Source organism: Lathyrus oleraceus, chromosome 3 (assembly GCF_024323335.1).
Source record: "Lathyrus oleraceus cultivar Zhongwan6 chromosome 3, CAAS_Psat_ZW6_1.0, whole genome shotgun sequence".
NCBI classification, from domain to species: Eukaryota; Viridiplantae; Streptophyta; class Magnoliopsida; order Fabales; family Fabaceae; genus Lathyrus; species Lathyrus oleraceus.
This window is the reverse complement of record NC_066581.1, coordinates 107,498,275-107,504,520: the sequence shown is the minus strand read 5'-3', so window position 1 is coordinate 107,504,520 and position 6,246 is coordinate 107,498,275.

The following is a 6,246-nucleotide window of genomic DNA, read 5'->3' as shown; positions in this document are numbered from 1 at the left end:
TTCATTCATCCAATATTTCACAATTTTCATCATGCATTATTCAAATCAGGGACAAATCAATAGTCTATCACTACCCATGACATGTTATCCCATAATACCCATTAATCGACGATAAACCCCCCCTTACCTGAGTTAATCCGGCGAATCTTGTAGCTTCAAGCTCTTCCTCTCTTCAACCCTCGTTCTCTGGCTCTCTTTGCCCTTTTCCACTTTTCTGTCCCTTTTTCCTTTTTCACGTGAAAAACTAAACCTTTTACTAAATGGGACCTTTTTACTGATTTCTATTTTTATTCCAATAATAATCCAATTATTAAATTAAATTAATAAATATTATATTAATTTAAATTAAATAATTATCCTTATTTCATCGGGGTGTTACAACTCTCCCCCACTAAAAGAGTTTTCGTCCTCGAAAACATACCTCAAGCAAATAACTCCGGATAAGACTCCTTCATCTGACTCTCAAGTTCCCAAGTCACATTGCCACCTGCTGGTCCTCCCCAAGCTACCTTTACCAAAGCAATCTCTTTACCCCGCAACTGCTTCAACTCTCGATCCTCGATCCTCATAGGTGATGTTTCAACAGTCAGGTTATCTCGCACCTGGACATCATCTACTTGGACCACATGCGACGGATCATGAATGTACCTCCTCAACTGAGACACATGAAAAACCTCATGCAAATTCGCAAGTGACGGCGGTAAAGCGATACGATAGGCTACCTCTCCTATCCTCTCCAAAATCTGATAAGGACCAATAAATCGAGGTGTCAACTTCTTCGACTTCAAAGCTCGACCAACACCAGTTATCGGAGTAACACGAAGAAACACATGATCTCCCCCTTGAAACTCAAGTGACTTCCTCCTCTTGTCGTGATAACTCTTCTGACGACTCTGAGCAATTCTCATCTTCTCTTGAATCATCTTAATCTTTTCCGTAGTTTGTTGAACAATCTCCGGTCCAACCACAGCACTCTCACCGGACTCATACCAACATAAAGGTGTCCGACATCTCCTACCATACAAAGCTTCAAACGGTGCCATACCAATGCTCGAATGAAAACTATTGTTGTAGGTAAACTCAATCAAAGGTAAGTAACAATCCCAAGCACCTCCCTTTTCCAAAACACAAGCCCTCAAAAGATCCTCTAATGACTGAATCGTCCTCTCAGTCTGACCATCAGTCTGCGGATGATATGCAGAACTCAATCTCAGCTTAGTTCCCAAAGCCCTCTGCAAACCTTCCCAAAACTTCGATGTAAATCTAGGATCTCTGTCCGAAACAATACTCGACGGAATACCATGCAAACTTACAATCTTCTCAATATACAACTCGGCTAATCTCTCTAACGGATAATCCATTCTGATCGGAATGAAATGAGCCGATTTTGTCAATCTGTCTACGATCACCCAAATAGCTTCAAAATTCTTACTTGTCCTCGGTAAACCAGAAACAAAATCCATACTGATACTATCCCACTTCCACTCTGGAATAGCCAACGGTTGCATTAGCCCAGACGGCTTCTGATGCTCAATCTTTGACGTCTGACAAGTCAAACAAGAATAAACAAAACTCGCAATTTCTCTTTTCATTCCCGGCCACCAAAATAACTTTTTCAAATCATGATACATCTTTGTAGCTCCAGGATGAATACTCAAGCCACTACGATGTCCTTCCTCCAGAATACTCTTCTTAAGTTCGGTAACATCCGGAATACACACCCGATTACCAAATTTCAAAACACCATTCTCATCAACTCTGAATTCACCACCTTGACCTTGATTCACTAGAGTCAACTTATCCACCAAAAACACATCGGATTTCTGACCTTCTCTAATCTCATCCAGGATACCACTTGTTAACTTCAACATTCCCAATTTAACACTATTGTGAGTACTCTCACACACCAAACTCAAGTCTCTAAACTGCTCAATTAAATCCAATTCCTTAACCATTAACATAGACATATGCAATGATTTCCGACTCAATGCATCAGCCACTACGTTTGCTTTACCCGGATGGTAATTCAAACCAAAGTCATAATCCTTCAGAAACTCTAACCATCTCCTCTGTCTCATATTCAGCTCTTTCTGATCAAACAAATACTTTAAACTCTTATGGTCACTGAAAACCTCAAATCTTGACCCGTACAAGTAATGCCTCCATAACTTCAGAACAAAAACCACGGCTGCCAACTCTAAATCGTGTGTCGGATAGTTCCTTTCATGAATCCTCAGTTGTCTCGAAGCATAAGCTATAACCTGCTTATTCTGCATTAACACACCACCCAAACCCAACAATGAAGCATCACAGTAAACCTCAAATGGTTCCGACGGACTCGGTAATATCAGAATAGGAGCAGTAGTTAACCTTCTCTTTAACTCTTGGAAACCTTCTTCACATTTTGAGTCCCAAACAAACGCTTGCCCCTTTCTAGTCAACATCGTCAACGGTAACGCCAACTTAGAAAATCCTTCAATAAATTTCCTATAATAACCAGCCAAACCAAGGAAACTTCGAATCTCAGCAACAGACTTCGGAGCTTCCCACTTAGATACCGCTTCTATCTTAGAAGGATCAACAGCAACACCACCTCTTGAAATCACATGACCAAGAAAACTAACCTCTTCTAACCAAAATTCACACTTAGACAGTTTAGTAAACAACTTCTTTTCTCGTAGAACTCCTAAAACCACTCTCAAATGCTCAGCATGCTCTTCTTCAGATTTCGAATACACCAAAATATCGTCAATAAACACCACAACAAACTGATCTAGGTACGGATGGAAAATCCTATTCATATACTCCATAAATACTCCAGGCGCATTAGTCACACCAAAAGGCATTACAGAATACTCATAGTGTCCATACCTCGTCCTGAAAGCAGTCTTCTGAATATCCTCAGTTTTCACACGTATCTGATGATATCCCGACCTCAAATCTATTTTGCTGAACACACTCGCACCAACCAACTGATCCATCAAATCATCAATCCTCGGCAAAGGATACCGATTCTTGATCGTCACTTTATTCAGTTGCCTGTAGTCCACACACAACCTCATAGTACCTTCTTTCTTCTTAACCAATAAGACTGGTGCACCCCACGGTGACACACTCGGACGAATAAACTTCTTATCCAACAAATCTTCCAACTGACTCTTCAATTCAGTTAACTCAACAGTAGACATACGATACGGAGCCATCGATATCGGCCTAGTACCAGGTACCAAATCAATCGAGAACTCAACTTCACGCTCTGGCAGTAATTCATTCACTTCTTCAGGAAACACATCAGGAAAATCACACACCACGGCTAGATCGCCAATCACCAGTTTATCTTTAGCCTCCAAAGTCGCTAACAGCATAAACAACTCTGCCCCACCTGCTACTGCCTCATTCACCTGCCTCGCTGATAGAAACAAATCCTTTCCTTCCTCAATCTCAGGAAATATCACAGTCTTATCAAAACAATTGATAGAAACTCGGTTAAACACCAACCAGTTCATACCCAAGATAACATCAATCTGCACTAATGGGAGACACACAAGGTCTATCCCAAAGTCTCTACCAAAAATACTCAAAGAACAATTTAAACAAACTGAAGTAGTAGTCACTGAACCCTTCGCAGGAGTATCAATCACCATACTTCCAAGCATCTCAGATATCTCTAACTTAAGTTTCACAGTACAGTCCAAAGATATAAAGGAATGGGTAGCACCGGTGTCAATAATAGCTACAAGAGGAAAGCCATTAATATAACACGTACCTCGGATCAAACGATCGTCTGCAAAAGTCTCAGAACCTGATAAAGCAAAGACCTTGCCTCCCGACTGGTTCTCCTTCTTTGGCTTAGGACACTGTGGACTGATATGACCCACCTCTCCACAGTTGAAGCAAGTCATAGTCTTCAACCGGCACTCTGCAGCCAAGTGACCACCCTTGCCACACTTGAAACACTTCTTCTCAGCACTGGTACACTCATGGAAACGATGTCCAGCCTGACCACATCTGTAACACTTAGCAGGGGCACTGGAGTCTCCCCCACTAGGCCTCTTCATCCCACTCTGTCTCTGGAAACCTTTGCCAGCTGCATACGGTTTCCCACGATCATTCTGATTCTTGCCTTTCCTATCAACCCTTTGCTGATAACTCTCTGCTCTAGCCTTGGAATCCTGTTCAAAAATCCTGCAACAGTCAACCAAATCAGAAAACACTCTGATCCGCTGATACCCAATAGCCTGCTTGATCTCGGGACGCAACCCGTTCTCAAACTTCACACATTTTGAAAATTCCCCAGTAGCCTCGTTATAGGGAGTGTAATACTTTGACAGCTCTGTGAACTTAGCAGCATACTCAGTAACAGACCTGTTACCCTGCTTCAATTCTAAGAACTCTATCTCTTTCTTTCCTCTGACATCCTCTGGAAAATACTTCCTCAGGAATCTCTCTCTGAACACAGCCCAAGTGATCTCAGCATTCCCAGCAGATTCCAACTCAGTGCGGGTAGCAACCCACCAATCATCAGCTTCCTCTGACAGCATATGCGTACCGAACCTGACCTTCTGGTTATCGGCACACTCAGTTACTCGGAAGATTCTCTCGATCTCCTTCAACCACTTCTGAGCACCATCTGGATCGTATGCTCCCTTGAACATTGGAGGATTGTTCTTCTGGAACTCACTCAATTGACGAGCAGCTCCCATTCCCACAACATTCGGATTTCCTCCAAGTACTCCAGCTAACATACCCAGAGCCTCAGCAATTGCAGCATCATCTCTACCTCTTCCAGCCATCTCTATTCTGAAAACCCAACAAGCTAAAACAATAAGTACTGATAGGGTTACACAACACCTATCCCGTACAAGGGAAACAGAATAATTACGACTCGACTCGACCGACTATGCTCTGATACCACTAATGTAACACCCTTCTAAAATACCCCAAATATTTAATTAAAATAATAAAATATCAATCAGAGTAATTATGCCCTTAAGGGTGTCACACAATCATTTCACACCAATCATCAAAATATTCTGTCATGCTCATTTATTTAATCAAAATAAGACACATTTTGCATAATTCGCAGCGGATACAAAATAACAACATTCAATTCATGTACTACATTACATGTAAAGTTGTTCAACAACCAAAAGAAAACATAGTAAACATCCCATCCCGATGTTACATCTACCAGAGCATGACCCACTAAGGACTACACTAGACTCCAAGGACTAGCTTCTATTCAATCACTGCTCGTTACCTGAAAACATAGTTGTAAGGGTGAGTTCCTCAATCGATATAATAAGCATTATAAAATATCATGTAATGCTAAGTAATATAACACATATCATCACCCTAATCAGATTACACATATTCAGCAACGGCAATATCAACTCATAATCATCGCCATCATCATACTCAACTCAAAACAACCATAAAACACACGTATAATATTGGAATACATCCATTCATATTATACGCCATACATACATATATTATGCAATGAGACTCCATGCATGCGGTACCGACTACTCGTGAACATATAGTTCAACCTCACCGACCAAATCCAGGTACGGCTACCAAGCTCACTAGTCCCACTCATTTGAGACCTAGTGACTCACATCACTAATTCCTCACCATGGGAATTAGCTACCACCCCAAGGGCTATGCTATGCACGCTAAATCACCTAGCATGCAAACATCAACAACAATCCACAATAACTCATCACTAATTCCTCACCATGGGAATTAGCTACCACCATAAAGGCCACAACATGCATGCTAATCACCTAGCAATGCTACATCATCAACAACAATTCAAGAATAGACATATGCTCACACTCTAAGCCATAAAACAGTCTATTCACAAATGCACACACATAACTGATACATTCACAGCATCATGCATACCATCACCCATCATCAGTATTTTATCACCTAAGCATATCATATCATGCCAACTAACAACCACAGTATTAGCACACTCTACTAATACCTATACCACTCAAAACAACGGGAAATGATCCCTAATATATCATACATCATCTGAATTACGTTACTCAGCTGAACAGTTAAAAACTGCACAACAACAGCTCAGGAAAAATCACAAATCCTGCCCATACGCGTATTGCCTAGTCCCATACGCGTATGGCCTATTTCCTGACCAAATCCCATACGCGTAACACCATCTCATACGCGTATGCTACGCGTATCACTTCTCCATACGCGTACCAACAGAGACCAATC